Source organism: Podarcis bocagei (genome assembly GCF_964188305.1).
Source record: "Podarcis bocagei genome assembly, chromosome: 1".
NCBI classification, from domain to species: Eukaryota; Metazoa; Chordata; class Lepidosauria; order Squamata; family Lacertidae; genus Podarcis; species Podarcis bocagei.
The window spans coordinates 49,521,653-49,543,823 of NC_138125.1; the positions used below are offsets into that span (position 1 = coordinate 49,521,653).

The 22,171-nt window shown below is 44.4% G+C and overlaps 1 long non-coding RNA gene across 1 annotated transcript in view; it reads right to left on the bottom strand.

Moving 5' to 3' along the window:
- Window positions 1-21,452, bottom strand: part of LOC308583004 — a 36,233-nt gene extending 14,781 nt beyond the window's left edge. Inside the window, exons 1-2 of the long non-coding RNA XR_014005991.1 lie at window positions 21,380-21,452; window positions 16,532-16,714 (exon numbers count right to left, since the gene is read on the bottom strand). This is a non-coding gene — a long non-coding RNA (uncharacterized lncRNA). The remainder of the gene's footprint in view (window positions 1-16,531; window positions 16,715-21,379) is intronic.
- Between the last annotated feature and the right edge of the window lie 719 nt (window positions 21,453-22,171).

The following is a 22,171-nucleotide window of genomic DNA, read 5'->3' on the forward strand; positions in this document are numbered from 1 at the left end:
TCGACTCGGCCATAGTGTAGGGGTGTGTGGGTTTTTCCCTCTTCTGATGAACACAGTGATTGGCTTCAAGATTGGAAATCTCTGCTGAAGGCTATATTTTATGCTTTGAATCTAAAGTCATTTTGTAGCTAAAATCTGCTGAACTGTTGTGGTCTCACTGCAACTGTAATCCTAATTTCATAAAGTGGAATAAATTCAATTTCTGGCAACATACCATTAGGCCGTGCCCTTCTAAATAAAATTTCACCAACACTCTCTGAAAAAAGTCTTGGCTTTATACTTTTTTCTCAGTGAATGTCAATAAATGGTCATCATTTGACATCTGCTCTGCATAATAATCTTTTTTAAAAATTTATATACCGCCCTTCATCCAAGAATCACAGGGCAGTTTACAACATAAAATCACAAAAATACATACCATAGGAACAAACAAAACCAATAGTCCCTCCACAGCTCGAAAGGCCATAGATTGTTTAATTAGTAAGTAGAGTAAGACCTTTGAATGGATGAAGTTTAAGAGATATATTAATCCTCCTGCATGTGGTTAGTAAAATCACTCTTGTATCTGATAGTGGACCCCGACACAGTTCCATTTCTAATGTGAATCTGATTTTAGCCTGGCCAGTTCCTGGGAAAGGGAGTCGACAAGAAACCCCATAACACTCAACTAGAGAGAGGACAAGGTCCACCATTGCAAACAGCTACCATTAGCCACACCATGCCAGCTATTTGATTAAGTCAGCTAGGTGCATTCATCGTTACAAGATATTTTGCAATGCTAATTAAACTTCTAGGGTAGGACTGAAGGACCTGTAGTTCTTCAAGTGTTGTTGGACTCCCAAATCCCATCATCCCTGACCGCTGGACATCTGAAGTCCAATTACATCAGTGGGGTGGGGGGTGGGGCACAGATTCCCCTTAAGGAATAACTTGGAGCAGCGTAGTTAGTAGTTGGAATTTCAATTTTATTTATTTTTAAATAGAAAACTATATCCTACACAGAATTAATAGATGACAACCATGGTCTTTCATGTCCTCTTTCACCTACCCCCCCCCCCCGCACCCTGCTATGATTAGCATATCTTCTCGAACAGACCTGCTCTCTGTCCCATCTGGAAACATTATGGCAAAGACTGACAATTGGTTCAGCATGTCTTACTAAGCAGATTTCAGTGGCACTCTTCTACTGGAATTGATATGGTACAAAAGCCTTCCCCCAAAGTGACAGTTTTTAACGTTTTACTAGATGTCCCAAGTTGGGTTTCCAGAGTCTTCAGCTGTCTTTGTGTGCTGTTTTTGTCATGGCTATGGCAGCTGAAATCCTTGCCCTGATACCTTTGCAAAGAATGTAAGCACCAGCCGTACTTGTGCACTAAGTTAAAGCATGTGTGAAAGCTTTACAACTTAGAGTACCTTGCAGAGTTCAGGAGCCCTATATCTTTTTACATCAGACTTGATAAAAGGGCCTTTATGTTTAGAAAGCTTGCCTGTTAATATTGCACAGCCAGGCTACCAGACTTCAATATAATTCCCAAGGCCTCTTGAATAATAGCTGCCTCTCTGGGTGTCTTGGTTTGGATCGAGAGGCGAAAAGGAGAGCACACAGGAACAAGTGTCTCTGGTGCACAAACCAAAGCCAAAAACATCTATCTCTGATTTGCTGGAAATTTAGATGTTCCTTACCATGAGCCAGCCAAGGACTGGAACTGAGCCACATCACTGTAAGTATTCCTGAGAAACATGTTGAAGCCACTATAATAGATAAAACATGGAATGGCAGAACTGATTTGAAGTCTGCAGATCGACATCATTTATTGTTTTGGGCTGATGAACAAGTAGTATCATTAAATATGCATAGAATTTAGTGAAAGACTTTTAACACGTCTGCCTCCTCAGTCTGTGCACTAGTTGCTCATGAGATATAACCTACGTTAGTCAACTGAGGCTGTTGGTTGGATATGCTCAGTACTTAACTGAGTTTGCATTTCAGTTATACATAGTAGTAATACCCCACTTGCTTTGGACTAGTGTTTCTCCATGCAGCATCAAAAAGAGAATTAACACTTCAGACATTTTTGTTTCACCTGACTGCCACTGTCCCACAGGCCCTTTATACATGGCCCCCAAAGAGGAAACAAGTCTCACACTTGTGTGTGAAAGAGGACAAAGCTGGGCCATGCCTTTGACTAAACAGATGCATGTGCTCATCTACGTGAGCAGATACAGTGGTGCCCCGCAAGACGAATGCCTCGCAAGACGAAAAACCCGCTAGACGAAAGGGTTTTCCGTTTTTCGATGCGCTTCACAAGACGAATTTCCCTATGGGCTTGCTTCGCAAGACGAAAACGTCTTGCAAGTCTTGCGGGTTTTTTTGCTTCCCCCCCCCTTTTTCTAAGCCGCTAAGCCGCTAATAGCCTTTTAGCCACTAAGCCGCTAAGCCTTTAATAGCCACTAAACCGCTAATAGCGCTAATCCGCTAAGCCGCTAATAGGGTTGCTTCGCAAGACGAAAAAACCGCTAGACGAAGAGACTCACGGAACGGATTATTTTCGTCTTGCGAGGCACCACTGTACTATAATTTAATTTAAATACAATCCATTTCTCCATAGCAGGAGAAGAGTGTGAGCAGGTGCCAGCACCGAATCCTATACAAATGCTAACTGTTCAAGGTCTCTGGTCTCCCTTCTTTGCCTTGAAAACTAGCATGAACTAGACAACCCTTCTATAGAGGACTGCCCTCTGTGAAGTAGGAAATATGGCCACCCTACTAGCTTTCAGTTCCTTCATCAGTTGAAGGTTTGTTAGCAGAAGAAGCAGGAGCCACGCAATGACAAAGGATGAAGCATTCTCTGCTTACGAACACTCTTCTCTTATTTCAAATGTACAAAAGTTGAGATCCAGTCCAAACGAAAGCAAGCTTAGTGGGCAGGATTTGGCCCAGGGGCCTCCCATTCTTGATCCCTAGTCTATGACCCCCTGATTATGGCTTCTTGCTTACAGCACAATCCTTACCATGTCTGTTCAGGTCCTATTGAATTCACTGGGGTTTACTTCCAGGTAGGGATGGGGTAGATGGCCAATTCAGTTCACATTTAAAGGTGAATCAAATATCAAATTCAAAATTTCCAAAACCATGCAAAAACCAAAACACACAGTTATCCTTTGAAATTTGCACTCCTCTGAATTTTATGATGTAGCTCTCCAACCAATTTTTTCAAAAAAATACAAATATTAGGGGAAAGTGTGCATAAAAATATGTTGGTGAAAATTATATACCAAAATGCATTTTGTTGGGGGAAACTTGCAAAAATGTGTACATTACAAAAAAGTGTCTATTAGAACAATTTCACACTGAAATGCTGATGAATTTTCATGAGGTTTTTAAAAAAAGTTTTCTAATTACTGCAGAAATGAGAAACAGAGAGAACCAAAATCGACAAATCTTCTCATCCTTACTTTCAGGTAGGTGATGTTAGAATTGCAGCCTGAGTCCACTAAATGGGTAGATGAACATAAGGGTGCAAGAGAGAAAGAGGCCACAACATTTTCTACTTTCTAGAAGTATTTGGAAGAAGAATGACTTCTCTTCTGTGGCAGACCTAGTTGTGTTAGGATTTTAGACATTCCTTTGGGCTGGAGATAGATTTTAGACATTCTTTGGACTAGAGATAGTTGCAGCCTCTCTCCCCAGTTTTTTAAAATCACATGCAATCTCCTGCTTGCAGGTCAGCAGCAGTGATAAAAACCCACCATCTGGTCATGTCTGAAGTAAATATTTAAGAAAACTAAATGCTATATATCATTAACTGGGCTGAGAACTTGCACGACCAAATTTAATCTAGGTACCTCAAAGAGAGCCAGCATTTGAAGATCCATCTCATTAGTACCTTTGGTGAACTGAATCAGGCTCCATTTCATTTTTGTGTCTATCACGATTTAGGAATTGATTAGACTAGCTAGAAAAGTTGTCACTGTACAAACAAAGAAATGGGCTGAACTGGCAGAAGTACAGGGTATGTGAAAATCCACTGCACCGTTCAATTACATTAGCAAAGAAAACAAACTTGCAAGAGTTGCGATTTTTTGACAGCACTCTAGCATACCCCTATGCACCTTTCCCTGGATATAAATTATCTTATTTCATCAAATTTATATCTTCAGTGCAGGAATATGCTTGAATGAAATTCTTTTCCTCTCGCACAGCTGATTACACAATATTTAAACTATTTCAAAATATACTCAGTCAAGGATGCAATGTACCAGACCCACATTTTAAAAGCAGATGCAACCCCTCTTATGTCAAGTTTGGTCCTGACTGCCATGACATTAAGCGGTTGGCTGGCCCTTGTATTTTGGTTTGCTAAATAGCAGCCAAGGGGCTTGATCCAGATTGCTGCTGTTTAAGAACCAGCGAGGTGCACTGCTAACGGGGTGTTCCAGATCATAGCCTGCATGTGTACAATGCACTGCAGAAGGTATAAGAATATGGATGCAGAGGCGGAGGAAGGGGGTGCGGTGGAAGCGGTCCGCCCTGGGTGTCACCACTAAGGGGTGTGTGTGAGAAAATGCCGGCTGGCACTCACCGCGGGGCCTGCAGAGTGCCTGAGCCATGTGTCTCTCCAGGGAGTGGCGCGGTGGCTTGGGTGCCCACAGGCTCTGCGCTACCCAAACAGTCTGCCCGCTGCCTCCCCTCCCAGCTGTAGGGCGGCTGAGTGGGAGGAGGCAGGCAGACTCCAAGGCCCTGTGAAGCATCCTGCCCCAGCTGGCCCTGCCCAGGTGCCCGATCAACTTGCTCCGCCACTGCATGGATGACCAGACACAGGAGGGAAGGGCCACTGCTGGTACCTCAGCTAGCGGAAGGCTCTCCATGTCACAGTAGCCAGTTGGGTGTCCAGTGATAGTGTTAGATCAGCAAGCACTCACAGACTACAAAGGAAACTTTTTTTAATTGCAAAACTGCTCTAGAGATTGGTGGGAGAGTAGGACAGATGTAAAATGTGGGCAGGGTAATTGGCATGTCTCTTACCATCAGACACCCTGCCTGCCGTGGGCAGTGGAGAAGGGATGCCAGCATTAAGAGCTTTAGAGTCCCTAAGCACTTAATTGATTTTGGTGCACCCTACATACCTACCTACATACCTACCTCTCTATCTATGACAGTTTATCAGTTACCATATTCTAATTTTGATGTATTTCCAAGATTAAAGCATTTTATTTTATTTTATTGTATGTGTGTGTGTATTTTTCTTTTATTGTGGGAGCCTTCTTTGTGGAACTTGGTTCAGCTACACCATATGGTCCAAGGTAAATCCAGCACTGGGAAATTTCTGTGATGCCCCCCTTCCCTTGAAGCCCTAAGCACGTGCTTATTTTGCTTAATGGTTAATCCAGCCCAGTTCAGCGCAATTTCAGGTAAGATGGTGCTGATTTCCATCAATAGCTCACTGAAATTGCATGAGATCTTGCAGAGCACGTGAGATCTGATGCGATTTCAGCAAGCTCTCACCCCAAATTGGCACTGGTGCCGACATTGCTTATCTGCCACCAGCAGAGGTAGCAGGGCAGATGGCACAAAGGCAGCAGTAGCAGGGTCACACTTTCTGTTGTGCCTCAAGTGGTGAAACAGGACAGGCCATCCCTGTTTACCTTTGTACAGTAGGCTACATTCCAGTCACATAAAAGCCAGAGGTTTCTATACACTGCTCCCCAGTGTGCAAGATTAACAGTCCTCTATTGGTGAATATCCATCAAAAATGTTTCAGACTGGAAGGAAAAATTTTCATTTCTGCAGTTTTGAGCAGTTTAAGTGCTTCATTTGTTGTGCACTAGTTTAATGGCTGGCTGTTGCAGTGTATTTTTTTTTTTCATAAAGCCAGAAGGATGACATAAAATGTATTTGATTTTAAAGCAACCATGACAGAAGGCCTCTCAAGTTTTCTTCTAGACATAACGTGCTCCTGAGGAGTGTATGTGTGCAGGGCTTGCTTCTGTGCAGACTGGATGGAATGCCGACAGCTTCAGTATTAAAAACATGACTAAATAGAAGAAACATTTGCTGTTCATTAAGCAAGTCCATAAAAGTGTTCACTACGAGAAGGGAGCCAGCATTTCTGCTTTCATTGTTTGAGGGTGGAGGAAGGAGCGTCTTGGATCAAGAAAGGAGTTCTTCTCTGTCACTTTTATCGCTTGGCACAGTCTCTGGCTTGTCTGCATCCAAATTGAAATGAAAAACAGGGGGTGTCAGGAGCCCTATCGCTAGGAATGCAATCCAGTATTCTAAAAATAATGTCCAGAGGAAGTTTCATATCATTTTTAGAACATGCTACTTCTCAGAACTAAGGGAAGGATCCAACAAAGCAGGAATGCAAAAGTGATCCTCTCTTGCCTGCCTGTGCAGCTGACCAGCTCAACCAAGTGTATATATTCATATCTTCAACTAGGCAAATGTGGCTCAATATTGGATGCTGGGCTAAAAAGTCACAATAGTCAGTTTCAGTGCTCTGCGTTTACAAACAACTGCAATTGTTGCTTCAGTTCAGCCATTTGAACAGACCTTGCTGTGCTGTCTGGCAGGGGTGCTAGCTCCTGGGGGCCGAGCCCTTTTGGTTTTGGGGGTGGGGGCCAGCCCCCCCATGTACAAAAAGCATGGAGGTGAAGCATGGAGCCAAGCGCAGTGCGGTTCCAGTGGCCGGTTCCTCCTGCTCCTGCTGCCATGAAGGGGAAGGAGGATCGAAGAAGCCACCTGCCAGTGGTGGTGCCAGGAGGGGGAGCCACTGGCCGCTGAAGCCATGTGGCCACCACATTCAGCTCTGCCCCCAACTTCTCCTGACATCCTGACGTCATGCACATGTTACGTGCAACATCATGCATGTGATGTTGCCCCCCCAAAAAAAAATTGCCCATGCAAGCTGGTGCCTCTGCTGCCAGGCAAGTTTTCCAGAAGTGCAAGAGTGTTTTTGCTGACTTAGCAGCATAGCTCAAGACCTAGCTTAACAAATGTGGGGTGGTAACATTCAAACAGAGAGGAAACCAAGAAGCATGGAGCATATTTTGAAGACAGCTTCCTGCCATTCTGGCCCTCTAAATGCAATCACGTGGGAGTTAATATTTTTGCCCAAACTATCCTCTGATCTCTTCCCTACCCTCAAGCAGGTGAAGGTGTTCTTTTGGGGCAGTTCATATATGGAAGTTAAGATAAACTACTACCACATTTCCCTAAATTGGTTGGAGGAGAGTGGAACACTGCCAATAAGAAAAGCACAACAGATCCGAAGCGCCATGGGATGCTTTGCTGCTATTTTGCCAGGTAGGAATCCTCATGTCTGAATGGAGTGGATCCAGAACACTGAAGAATGCAGGGGAGACTCTGGAGGTGGATGAACTGCTCCTGAAGGTGCGTAAATCTTACTCTTACACACACACTAAAAGTAAACCTTTTGTGTGGCATAGGGTGGACGTGTGCCTCGAGTTTTAATTCCGGGAAGGGGTGGTCTTTAGTCATATCAGGCATTTGGGAAACAAAGCCCTAAATGATGCCTACACCGGTGATTTTTGTGCAAACAGTGCTGGCCAGAGGCTGGTCATGATTCCTAGATTTGAAGAAAAAAGCTTGTTCAGAGTTTCTGCTTGTTCAGTAGCAAAGGGGTGTGGCTGGCAAGACAGAACTTGTTCTTGAAATAATTCAAAGCTCCTTTCAGAAGTGTAAGGAGGGGCAGGCAGGGGAGCACACAGGCTTGGTCTACAGAAAGACCCAGACAGTTCCAATGCCCAGCACTTCCGGTTCAACAATCAGGATGGGGGAAGGCTCCTTTCTGAAGGCCCTTGAAAGCCAGAGCCATAAGACAATGCCTAAGAAAAGCCTTTTGTGCCACAGTAAAGACCTATCTAATCCCAGTAGCAGCATGTGTGGTGTGATGGATCCACCTTCACAACACAGGTGTTGCTACTGCTTATTCGCTTACCAATCCAGCAATCCTGTTCATGCAACCACATGACCCCAACGTCCCCACTGCCCACCCCCATCCAGGTATGCAGTGGAGATTTCAGTGTTGGGAGGGTGGATCTGCAGAAACCCCACTATCTAGCTCCCACAGTGCTAACTAAATACCTATAGGAAACCCACAAGCAAAGCATGAGTGCAATAGTACTCTCTCAGTATTGTTCACCAGCAATTGGCATGGCACATAGAGTTAAGACATAACCAGAATGTCTACTATCCAATGGTTGCTTAAAGCCATTCAGGTTGGTGGCCATCATTACACAATGTGACTGAGTGGAGAAGTGCTTCCTTTTGTCGCTCCTGAATCTCCCACCACTGAGCTTTGTTGGAAGATCCCTGATGCCAATATTATGAGAGAGGGAGAAGTGGGTCTACTTTTTTTCTACACCACACATAATTTTACGCACATTATCTTGCTTCCTATTTACTTGCCTTCTTCCTGCCCCTGCCACTGGCTCTTCATCCATCTAAGTCATATCTACCATTGAAATTATTCTTTGGAAAAGGAATCTGACTTTGAGGATGTGCACCACAGGCCCCAGGTCCTTGAAACCCAGTTTCCCCTCCTCTCAGTATCATTTCCCTAACCCACTGGGCAAACCAAGCACAATGTGCTACTCCCAACCCCAGCAATATGCAGGAAATACAAGCAGCAACCTTTGCCTATTGTGGTTGAAGGGTGGAGAAAGGGGTCATGCTGGCACCTCCCGTTTTTCTATAGGGTCTCTTTCTTCCCCTTCCCCGTATTCTACCATCAGACTCTGCCCATGGATTTTCTTAAAATTGCAACACATTTCTTTGCACTCTTGAGGGTTGACCAAGTTGCCCTATCACACTTTGATAATGGCTTGTTGACCTTCTAGAGAGATGAGGGATATGGCAAAATTAGATGTTCAGATCTCCATCAAACTGAGGATTCCTCAAATACTCCTTAGCCAATCTGCCTTCCTGCCTCTCCAGCACAGTTCCCCGTTTCCATAGCAATGGTGTATTACTTTAAATAGGTTTCATTCCAAAACAATATTGTGGTTCCTCGTCTATTGTGGTTTAATTAAAAATAACCTTTCTTTCCTGAATCCCCCTGGCATAAGTCTTTGTTTTGTCTGCCGAGTGAGATGTTAGAGATGACCTTCCTAATTAGCTGACTCCTCTGTCCAAGGACTAGAGTTACTCATGATATGTTTTGTAAATGGTTTCAGCAGAGAACTGAACTTGGACCATCATGATTAGAATGCATTTTAAAGCTTCAGCGAGATGAGCTAAAATGATTTTTCCCCATTACCTGAAATTTCAGTGAATGCAATTATTGTTCAGAAGCTGCACAGCTCAGCAATGGTCTTAATATGCTGTATCTTGCATCAGCATGTAACTCTGATTTTGCAAAGAGAAGATGTGGAATCAGAACGTAAGATAAGCCTGCTGGATCAGGCCAATGGCCCATCTAGTCCAACTCCTGTTCGTACAGTGGCCAACCAGATACCTGTGGGAGCGAAAAGGTATTCTGCCCACCTGTGATTCCCAGCATAGAATCATAGAATCATAGAGTTGGAAGAGACCACAAGGGCCATCAAGTCCAACCCCCTGCCAAGCAGGAAACACCATCAGAGCACTCCTGACATATGGTTGTCAAGCCTCTGCTTAAAGACCTCCAAAGTAGGAGACTCCACCACACTCCTTGGCAGCAAATTCCACTGTCGAACAGCTCTTACTTTCAGGAAGTTCTTCCTAATGTTTAGGTGGAATTTTCTTTCTTGTAGTTTGGATCCATTGCTCCATGTCCGCTTCTCTGGAGCAGCAGAAAACAACCTTTCTCCCTCCTCTATATGACATCCTTTTATATATTTGAACATGGCTATCATATCACCCCTTAACCTCCTCTTCTCCAGGCTAAACATGCCCAGCTCCCTTAGCCGTTCCTCATAAGGCATCGTTTCCAGGCCTTTGACCATTTTGGTTGCCCTCCTCTGGACACATTCCAGTTTGTCAGTGTCCTTCTTGAACTGTGGTGCCCAGAACTGAACACAGTACTCCAGGTGAGGTCTGACCAGAGCAGAATACAGTGGCACTATTACTTCCCTTGATCTAGATGCTATACTCCTATTGATGCAGCCCAGAATTGCATTGGCTTTTTTAGCTGCCGTGTCACACTGTTGGCTCATGTCAAGTTTGTGGTCAACCAAGACTCCTAGATCCTTTTCACATGTACTGCTCTCAAGCCAGGTGTCACCCATCTTGTATTTGTGCCTCTCATTTTTTTTGCCCAAGTGCAATACTTTACATTTCTCCCTGTTAAAGTTCATCTTGTTTGTTTTGACCCAGTTCTCTAATCTGTCAAGGTCGTTTTGAAGTGTGATCCTGTCCTCTGGGGTGTTAGCCACCCCTCCCAGTTTGGTGTCATCTGCAAATTTGATCAGGATGCCCTTGAGTCCATCATCCAAGTCGTTGATAAAGATGTTGAATAAGACCGGGCCCAAGACAGAACCCTGTGGCACCCCACTAGTCACTCTTCTCCAGGATGAAGAGGAAGCATTGATGAGCACCCTTTGGGTTCGGTCAGTCAGCCAGTTACAAATCCACTGAGTGGTAGCATAGTCAAGACCGCATTTTACCAGCTTCTTTACAAGAATATCATGGGGCACCTTGTCAAATGCCTTGCTGAAATCAAGGTAGGCTACATCCACTGCGTTCCCTTCATCTACCAGGCTTGTAATTCTGTCAAAAAACGAGATCAGGTTAGTCTGACATGACTTATTTTTCAGAAATCCATGCTGACTATTGGTGATCACAGCATTCTTTTCTAGGTGCTCACAGACTGTTTGCTTAATGATCTGCTCAAGAATCTTCCCTGGTATTGATGTCAGACTGACTGGGCGATAATTATTTGGGTCCTCTCTTTTCCCCTTTTTGGAAATAGGAACAACATTTGCCCTCCTCCAGTCTGCCGGGACTTTGCCTGTTCTCCAGGAATTCTCAAAGATGACTGCCAGTGGTTCTGAGATCACATCTGCCAGTTCTTTTAATACTCTTGGATGCAGTTCGTCTGGCCCTGGAGACTTGAATACATCTAAACTAGCTAAGTATTCTTGTACTGTCTCCTTAGTTATTCTGGGCTGTGTTTCCTCTGCTGAATCATTTGCTCCAAATTCTTCAGGTCGGGCATTGTTTTCTTTATCGGAGAAGACTGAGGCAAAGTAGGCATTGAGGAGTTCAGCCCTTTTTGTGTCCCCTGTTTGCATTTCACCATCTTCTCCTCTGAGTGACCCCACTGTTTCTTTGTTCTTCCTTTTGCTGCGGACATACCCATAAAAGCCTTTTTTGTTGCTTTTAACCTCTCTAGCAAGCCCGAGTTCATTCTGTGCTTTAGCTTTTCTGACTTTGTGTCTACATGTGCTGGCTATTTGTTTGAATTCCTCTTTGGTGGTTCCCCCCTTTTCCATTTTTTGTACACATCCTTTTTTAATCTTAACTCAGTTAAAAGTTCTTTAGATAGCCACCCTGGCTTCTTTAGGCACCTTCCATGTTTCCGTCTCATTGGTATTGCCTGAAGTTGTGCTTTTACTATCTCCCTCTTAACAAACTCCCAGCCATCATGAACTCCCTTTCCTTTTAGTATTACTGTCCATGGGATCTCACCCAGCACTTCCCTAAGTTTTATAAAGTCGGCTTTCTTAAAGTCAAGAAATTGAGTCCTAGTATGCTTGGCTGCTCCTTTCCGCTGTATAGTAAACTTCAGAAGAGCATGATCACTCGTGACTAATGAACCTTCCACTTCTACCCCACTAACCAGGTCATCAACATTGGTTAGGACCAGATCTAAAATGGCTGTTCCTCTTGTTGCTTCTCCCACTTTCTGGACAATGAAGTTGTCTGCAAGGCCAGTGAGGAATCTGTTTGACCTTATGCTCTTGGCTGAGTTTGACATCCAACAAATATCCGGGTAATTGAAGTCCCCCATTACTACTATCTCCCTTCCTTTTGCATGCTTGGCCATCTGTTCCAGGAAGGCATCATCTATGTCCTCCGTTTGGCCTGGGGATCTATAGTAAACTCCCACAATGAGGTCTCTGTTATTCTTCTCTCCCTTAATTTTGACCCAAATGCTCTCACTTTGGCTTTGAGGTTGGCAACTGGTATTCAGAGGCACTGTGCCTTTGACAGTGGAGGCAGAACACAGCCATTGTGGCTATTGATATTCTCCCATATTTGAATTGGAGTGGGGGGAGAAATTCATCAACATACGGCATTCATCAGCTGAAAGCACTATAGTTGTGATCTGATTTGTTGCAACAAGTTGGGTCATAGATAGAAAAGTATTCCCACATGCTGGAGGATATATACCATAATAAACTAATGGTGAACTCAATTTTCTTAATGTGGCCCCTTATGTAGCCAAAATGGGACCATCTACACATAAGGAAAAGGTATTGACTGGCTTAGGGGAACCCAAAGGTCTGCATAATGATTTTTATTTTTTTTAATGAGATGAGGAGCTTAATAGGGAACCCAAAACAGGTCAGTGAAGACTGAGCATGTTCAGTGGCCACAGAATGCTGAATGTATTGAGGTTGGGGAAGAGAAAACTAAGGTATGGAATAAGGTATCCCAAACAAAGGCTCGGAGACTGAACTGGAGCACTCCATGTTGCAACATATTGTTGAGAAGTGCCACTTGTGATGCCTTCAATAGAAGCCTTATTGCCTCCTTTATTTATTGGAATGGAAGGTCAGAGGCCCGCCATTATAGTTCAGTGAACAGCATGTGGGTTCTACTAGTTTATAGCAAGCACACATAAAGAAGAAATGTAACAGGGAAGATCCCACTTTGTTCACATAACAGGCTTCTGTTTTGAGGTAGTGTCAGATTCTTTACCGCCCTTTTGAAGAAAGATGTGAGTGGGATGTGCAAACAAAGCTTCTTTATTAAAGCAGAGTATGGATCAAAGGAGGAATACTGTTCTAGCCCTTCTTTCTTTGTCCCTTTCTCCCTGAGAGTTGCCTGTTCACATATGGATGGGAACCACTCCCAGGCTGGCCTGGAAACCCAAACCAGAAAGAGGAAAGCCCCAATGGGAACTTGATTGTCACTCCTTCCCTACACTTAATTTGTCTGTTTGCACTCAGTAGTCAATATCAAATTACTCAGCAGACAACTCCCATGACTTTGCTATGGACACTTAAAGATGTGTCAGTGAAATGTTGGCCTGTAATCTAGAGATAATTTGGAGAATTTTGGTAATGCTGATATTTTCTTTTCAGCTGTATTCAGCTCAACTTCCTTGCCCCTTCCTTGTGGAGAGAGAAGGAAACTTAGAGCTGCACACACTGATCGCAGCCCAACAAAAATGCAAGTGTGCCCATCCCATTCAAAGGCTTACCAGTGGATAAGCATGCTTAATTCTGGATTGTGGCAATAATATTTACATGTAAAGTGTACCACATTAACAAGGCAAACATATGTTTGCAAATAGTGAGGCAAATGTGCACTCTGAGTAGATGTGGGTATTATATAAGGACGTTCACTAGGGAACACTGATGATATGTACTTTGACAAATATTAACATCTTTGTGTGATGTGGCTCCTAGGCTCTCTTTATCTCATGGGATCTACATTTTCTCACTGTCAGGGAAATAGTGGGGAGTAAAAACCATAGCAACTGTGGATGAGCCCCAGGGAAGAGCCATAGCTCAGTGGAAGAGCATCTATTTTGCTTGCAGAAGGTTCCATGTTTACTCCCTGACATATTCAAGAAGAGCTGAGAGAGATCCATCTGAAAACCTGGAGAGCCTCTGCCAGTCAACGAGTACCTATTACTAAGCTAGAAGCACCCATGGTCAAACGCACTATAAGGCAGCCTCCTGTGGTCACATTTGCACCGTACATTTCAGGCACTCCTATACAACTAACAGTCATTGCTTTCCCCCAAAGAATCCTGGGAAATGTAATTTGTTAAGGATGCTGACCTCACAAACTTACAGTTCCCAACTCCCTTAACAGGATTCTCCATGATGGCTAAAATTTGTATAAGATTTACCATATTTTTCGCACCATAGGACGCACTTTTTCCCTACTAAAAAGCAAGGGAAAATGTGTGTGCGTCCTATGGAACGAATGCAGGGGGGAGGCAGGCGGGAAAAGCCCCCAAGAGCCACACACAAGCTCTGTGAGCTCTTGCGGGCTTTTCAACAGGAGGGAGAAGGGACTGACTGGCAGCATCAGTCCCTTCTCCCACCTCCCAGAAAAGCCAGGAGAAGCCGCGATCTCTTTAAAGGGATTGCGCGGCTTCTGCGGGCTTTTGGGAGAGGAGAGGGAATCCCCCCACCTGCCAGGAAAGCCCTGTGCAGCCCCTCCGCCAAGGAGAGGCTGCACGGGGCTATGGAATCCCCCCACCTCCCAGGAAAGGCAGGAGAAGCCGTGCAGCCCTTTTAAGGGGCGCGCAGCTTCTGCCAGTTTTGCGGGAGGTGGGGGAATCCCCCCACCTCCCAGGAAAGCCAGGAGAAGCCGTGCAGCCCTTTTAAAGGGTGCGCGGCTTCTGCCGGTTTTGCGGGAGGTGGGGGAATCCCCCCACCTCCCAGGAAAGCCAGGAGAAGCCGTGCAGCCCTTTTAAAGGGCGCGCGGCTTCTGTCGGTTTTGCGGGAGGTGGGGGAATACCCCCACCTCCCAGAAAAGCCAGGAGAAGCCGCGATCTCTTTAAAGGGTTTGCACGGCTTCTGCGGGCTTTTGGGAGAGGTGAGGGAATCCCCCCACCTCCCAGGAAAGCCAGGAAAGCCCTGTGCAGCCCCTCCGCCAAGGAGAGGCTGCACGGGGCTATGGATTCTTTAGCCCCACGCAGCCTCTCCCGGGAGGGAGAGGCTGCACGGGGCTAAAGGGGAAGCCAAAACAGCGAGCGGGATCCATCCTGCTCACTGCCTTGGCTTCCTCCATAGCTGCGCGCAACCCCTCCGGCAAGGAGAGGCTGCACGGGGCTATGGATTCTTTAGCCCCACGCAGCCTCTCCCGGGAGGGAGAGGCTGCACGGGGCTAAAGGGGAAGCCAAAACAGCGAGCAGAATCCATCCCGCTCGCTGCCTTGGCTTGATCCAAGGCAGGGAGAGGTTGTGTGCAGCCTGTACGCTGCTCTTTGGGGCTGCGGGGGGGATATTTTTTTTCTTGAATTCCCCCCCTAAAAACTGGGTGCGCCCTATGGTCCGGTGCGCCCTATGGTGCGAAAAATATGGTAATTCTATTGTGTGGGTGTATCCTATGTTTCTATGAATGCCATGAAAGGAAGCGCTTCTTGTAGCTGGAGGCAGCGGAGTCTATGATGGTGCAATCCTAACTCGATTTACCTAGGAGTTAGCTGCACTGAACTCAGTAGACTTAATTATGAGCAGCCATGGTTAAGATTGTGCTGTTGGTGCCCTGCTTGCACCTCTGTGAGGACTGTTTCCTCCTGGTTTTCAAGTTGCAGCTCATGATGATGACATGGACAACACATTACTAGTTGAGTGGTCAAAATATAAGCAGATTTTGATTGAACTTGTAGAACATTCAGAGAAATCATAGCAGAAAGTACCCTTAGGAAACGGAAACAATGAGAAATAGAAGTAAGTCACTGAAAGAAACCCCAGACGAAAAGATCTTTGTTCCTAAGGGCTTATTCACAAGAATCAGAGAATTTAGCCTTCACAAGTCCCAGTTCAAAGGCAATAGCAAGATTTCTTGCTATGCACTGGTTGAAGGTACAAAGCTGTTTGCCCCTTTTAAAAAATGGGGAGGGCGAGAGAAAGAGAAAAAACAAGGGTATGTGTATCCTTTGTAATAAGAGAAGGAGTCCCTACCATCAAAGAACTAAATACAAGTGACATTTAAATAGGATGGGGGGAGTATGTAGAAGGATGGTACATAGCTGTGGAAGGAAATGACTGGCTGCTGTTTGCTTTTTTTTTGCTTTTTTCTTGACTTGGTAAACTGTTTTGCAATGTTGCTATACAGGAGAAATTACATGTTACTTCCATAATTTCCCTTTTCTTTAGAATTGCCAATCACTTTTTACAGTGCATGTAGATGATGATCTTGTAAATTTGTTGCAATCCAGGGTTTTCTTCCCCCGGATCAGTTTTCTGGCAAAATTAATGGTAATAAAATGTGGTTGCAGCACCAGCCTGCCCAGTGTGGAAAAAGAGTGCTGCTGTATAATAATATAAACCTATATTAAGTGCCGCTGGAACTTGTTCTAACTCTATTTGCAGCTCATTTCAAAAATTTGCAAGGCCTCTGAAAAAGGCAAACTTTTAAAAGTTGCAAGATGGAACAGGAGGTCTATCCTGCCTTCCATCGCAAGCCCGGCACTGACTGAAAACCATAAAGAAAGGAACATCAAAGACATCTTGAGGAAGAGAATTCCAAATGGAAGGAGCCCCGGGTAAAAAGCCTTTGTTCCTGGCATCTACTCACCTGACATCTACCAAAGAACAGAGCAAGGTCTTGCTAGAACGTCTTAACCTGAACCAAGTAATTACAGTACAATCCTAGCCATGCCTAAATTCTTTCCTACCTGATATTTCCCAGGTCCAAGTTGTTGCTAGGTGGCTTTCTGGCTTTCCACAGGGCAAGCTGATTGGGGAGGCAGTATGGAGCAGGGGAAACAGTCCATGGGAAGAGGTGAAATGTTTCTACTCCCTACCATTTCTCCGACCCATAATGTTCAATTGTGTTGAATGTAATCAAATAACTTAACCTACGAAAGAGAAAAAGGATGTATTAAGACACTTTATGTAATTCTGAAATACTTACCTGTTTAACTTGCTCTGAGACAGCCAGTAATACTTTTTTCATTTGTCATTGTTGTTTTTGTTTATGCAGGAAAATAAAAATATATTTTTTAAAGGATGAATGGGATGTTAAGTACATCTGCCTTTAATGTTTGCCTCAAAGACCTTCATTAGTTTAATGTAGTTGTTCAAACAAGCTGATCCATATAAGGCAGAAAACTGTGCAGCTCCCCTCTACTAGGAGGCTGCAGTGTTGACATAGGAATTGCCTTGCGTGAGCACCTTATCTAGAAGATTGGTGATAAACTGAAAAATTCCATGTGATCAACAGAAAGCATTTCATTCTTATCTGAAGGAAAAACCAAAGAGATGTGCATGAGATAGCTGCAGAGGAATGTTGGTGAACATGTTTCACAAAAAACTATTCTTGCTTATGGGTTGTTTGTTGTTTTGCTTTTGAACTGAATGATACCAATAAAGTTAATGAAGGTTTCAAACCTCTTCCCACTCTCATCTTTTTAGGAATTTATATCTTAAAGTTTAAACCCTGAATATCTGGAGTCCTGTTGTTACAGCAAACTTGATTTCACGTTAAGTTTCACATTGTTGAAATATTTATATTCCACTTTAAAAATATACTCAAAACAGCTTATAACTGTAATAGAAATCAGCTGTCTATAAAAAATTTAATGTAAATATTAAAATGCAAAACCTATAAAGTTCTGGCTTTTAATGTAAATATTAAAATGCAAAACCTATAAAGTTCTGGCTTATTGGTGCTAATTTGTAAAGAGCTAACCTTTTAGGGTTGCAGCACCTAGCTTTGGAGCCCCTTGCCTACTGATATCAGGCTGTGTTGTTCTAGATGCTGAAAACCTTTCCCCCAGCAAGTCTACTGGGACATATAATATAGTTGTAAATATTACAACTATAATAATATATTTTTTAATTTTTTTCTATTTGTGTCTGTGGTTTATTGATAATTTTCTAAGTAGACATGGTTACAATTGCACTAAAAATCAGTCATCTGCCACCGCAGGCCCCCATGCAAGGCCCATGACTTCTGTGATGGGGAAAAAAACCTACGGTACTTCCCTGTAATAGGGAAAGAATGCAAATCTGTATTTCTTTGTGAATCAGACATACTCATACCAAGCAGTTGTTCTGACTTGCAAATAGATTCCCCTGTGACTTCTGTACTTTTGCCTCTTAATCACTGGAGAAAATAATGGGGACACTTCTATGAATAAACAAAAGTCACCAATTATTATTATTATTATTAAATAATATAATGTGTAACGGTAAATCTGCTATATTATAAGCTTTGTTGGAAGTCTACACCAAGCCATGTTGGTTACTGCTGTCTCTGAAAGCTCCTAAAAAGTATTATTTGTACAAATGGAGCTATCATCTGAAGTCTTGTGAACTAAGTTTATAGTCCATGAGATATGGCATGCGCTCACTATCTGTGCTTGCCAGAAACAATTGAAGACATTTTTGTTCCAATGGGCTTTACCAGTGGGATGAACAGTTCTCTGCACTGGGTGTCTACTTTGAATTGTTTTAGACACATATTTGCTGTTTTCTGTGCTGTTTTCCAGCTGTATATGGTGCATATATGTGGGAGGTGATTAATAAATAAAATCTAATAGTACAGTTTCAGAGCTACAGTGGTGCTAACTGGAAATAAATCATTTCTGTTCTTGCACTGATCACATATTTTCACTTTTAGGAGGATAATTTTTGTGTGAATCCTTCCCCCCTGAGTCAGACTCCTGACTCTGCTTCATAAGCATTTTAGAGCTGCCTGCTGAACTTCCTTTGTTCTAGCCTAGGGTTATGAAGTGACTTTGTAGATCAGTTAGGTAAGCTCAGCAGAATCTCTTCCTTGCCCTTGTCTTAAATGCAGAAATACAGCAGACATGGTTAAACCACCCAAAAGACAGAGAGTGAGCAATGTCTGTGGAAAACAAGATGGGTAGACAAGTTGTGCGCTGCAATCTTATACACGATTACCTGGGATGGAATAAATCCCATTGAACTCAATGGTGCTTACCTATGAGTAGACACATATAAGATTACACTGTAAGTATCATTGTCCTTTCAGTTGAGATATATATATATTTCATTCAGGTAACTAGCCCAAATGTTTCTGAAAGGAAAATTGTTCTTTTTCAAAATTTAGCATTTTTTTCATCTGCGTCCTATACATGTTCATGTGGAGATAAGTTCCCCTAATATTTGTCTCAGCATGGTCTTAAACCAGGACTCATGGTTAAGCACTCTCCTCACCAAACACGATCTCTGGCAACAAAAAAACCTAAGCTTAGCTCAGCACTGCAGTAGAAAGGACCAGGGAGGAGCAAAGGGGTGACAAGCTTTGCCTCCATCGTCTCAAGATCTTGGTGTGCCATAGTTTGGTTTAGCGTGTCATGCAGATCAGATCAGAGAGTCCTTCTAAAGTCTGTTGCACAATGATTTCCTTGAGCAAGGGGGTCCACGTCCAACACTCCACCTTTTGGCCATGATTGGCTCTCATGGCAATTTAAATTAATTAACACATTGAATCCAGATTACTTAAGGGTGGGAAAGAAAACTCAATGCTCTTTAGCAGTGATGTGGGTTTATTTGGGGGGGGGTGTTGAAAATTCAGCTGCTTTGGTTAAACCACCCAAATTTCCTGATGCCCTAGAGAGTGATCTAATTTGGCATGCTTATTTTACTTGTTTTTATTAAGTAAAGGTAAGCACTTTGAAACTGCCATGCCTGCTTAATACTGTGCTTGCAGTTGGCATTCATTCATTTTTGCATGGAAAAATAAAACATTCCCCAAAAAAATTGGACCTACATCTTTGCTGTATGTAGACACGTTGAAGATTGTGATTTCCTTTACAATCAGTCACCACTTGTGCATGGTATGTCAGCGCAGCAGTAAAACTGCTAGAACATTTGCAAAGCTAAGCAGAGTCTGGTATGGTTTCAAATTGAATGGGGGCCATGTGTTGAGATTTCTGCATTGCAGAGTGTTGGACTAGATGATCCTTGCGGTCCTTTCCAAGTCTATGCTTCTACATCAGTTAAATACCCTCAGAATGTATGAGTATCATTACTTCTAATTGTATCATTATTTTTCGATCTTGCATTACTAAAAAAAAATAGCACTGGCACCAGAAAACCAAGATAATTTTTGTACACCCTGTTTTTGGTAAGAGGCAAGGAGCTAGTACAAGGGGATGAATTAAAGGTGAAAGCTTCAGTCTCTCTAGGCCATGTGCTGTTCAGGCCAATTCCTTGAAAGGGACTGTTGACTGATTGTGGTAAGCTGACATTGTCAAAGAACAGCAGCATTGTAGGGCCAATCCAGACACCGTGGCTTTCCTGGAAGAATCATTAGAGCTGTGACTCAACTGGCCCAGATATCCAATGGCTCCTATTGTGAAGGAATCACCATTTCCAAGCATTTTAAACAGCTAGGCACACATGCTGGGAATTATTTCTTCCTCCAGTAAAGTGGTATTATTGCACACTGCTTGCTTTGGGAATGAGAGTTGGGCTATTGTCGTGGGTATTGGACAGCACATCCCTAAAATCACTCCCCTGTACCCATCTGTGCCATTCTGTACCACCACCATTTTTTACTTCTATGTATATATGTATACAGGTACAGTACATCATATATAACAGTGAACAGTAAAGTGTGGATCCTTATGAAGCCTAAACAGCACAAGAGAGAGATAAAGTGTGTTTTGTTCTCATACCAGAAGACGTAAGCCACATTCATTTCGTACCTATGAATGGCGTATCATGACTGCTGTTGTTGTTTTATTATTTATACCCCACCCATCTGGCTGGGTTTCCCCAGCCTCTCTGGGTGGCTTCCAATACATATAAAAGCACAATAAAATGTCAAACATTAAAAACTTCCCAATACAGGGCTGCCTTCAGATGTCTTCTAAAAGTTGTGTAGTTCTTTATCTCTTTGACACCTGATGGGAGGACGTTCCACAGGGAGGGTGCTACTGCAGAGTACATTGGAGCCAGCCACCACACATGTACAGATGAGTGTGCATGCGCCAATGACAGCCCCAAACTCCTGTTTTTGAAGCTGAGAAACAGAAAAGGTCATGCACACCAGGTGGAGACATCCCCACTCACTCTGAATGACATATACCATTAGGTCTGAGGATTACGTTGCAATTTCTTTCTAGCCCTTCTAGTGCATCGCTGGACTCCAGCTTCTATTAGCCCTGTGGTTCCCAAAGTGGGGGGACACCCCCCCAAAGGGGGGCAATTTGATTTTTAAGGGGGGCAATTTGAGAATTAACAGTGAATGGCCTTTTAGGCTTCCTGCAAGTGAATAGGAGTTCACTATTCGAATAATAATAATTATAGGGGGGGGCTCAGGATTTTAGAGATGCTTTGGTGGGGCATGGCCAACAAAAGGTTGGGAACCACTGCATCAGCCTGAGGTCAGGAATGATGGGAGCTGGAGTCCAGCAAATCATCTGGAGGACAGCACCTCGATGACCCCCTACAGTTTAAGCCTGGCCTTGGTGACAATGTTCTGCTCCCCTCTGCAGGGCTGTGCTTACTCAGCGGGAAATGAAAGAAAGGTTATTCCACACGCTCGCCACGAATGTAGGTTTTCCTACATTCCCTGCTGACAGAGACAGCGCTCCCATTCAGCCCCACACCTGAGGCAGCGCGCCTGGCTGCCCCCTCCTCCTTTCGCGGCGCTGCGTTCCGGGAACAGCCGCTTCCCTCCCAGGGTCAGGGCTTCACCGGCGCGCTGAGGAAACGCGCGCCCAGCCGCAGGGTAGCTAGGCGCTTTCCAATGGGGGCCAGACTTTTTCGCCGCCGCCTTCTAAGGTAAGGCCGGCTGCTCCCCCGCAGGACTCCTGCCCAGCCTGCTCACCAGCCGAGGGAAAGGTGGGGAAGGCCGCCTGCCTTTATATGGGCATGCTCGCACGCTTGGGCCGACGTGGGAAAGTGACGTCACGGAGCTGGAAAAGATGCCCCGAGGCTTCCTGTGGTGGTAGTGCTGCCGCCAGGCTCGCTTCGGGCGGGTTGGACGCGGACGCGTCTCTGGGAGAACTTCCCGCTCGCCCAGCTGGCCGCCTTCACTGGTCACAGTTCCCCGGACGTGCCGTGGGCAGATGCACCTGGGGGGGGGGAGGCAAATCGACTCCTCCCAGGATCCCCGCCCCTCCCCTCCCAGCCCTGGTTTCTTCTTTACGCGCCTAGAGCAGGTCGGTGCGCGTGCTGCTCTCCTCTAGGCGCGTGAGTCAGCCAGACGCGCCGGGAAGTATGTGGAGTCCGGGGAGTTTTAAGGGGGCAAAATGAAAGTCTGGCCAAAATATAAAAAGCGGGGGGGGGGGGAGGGGGAAGGCCGGCAAGCCCCACTGAGCTCTCTTGAAAGAACT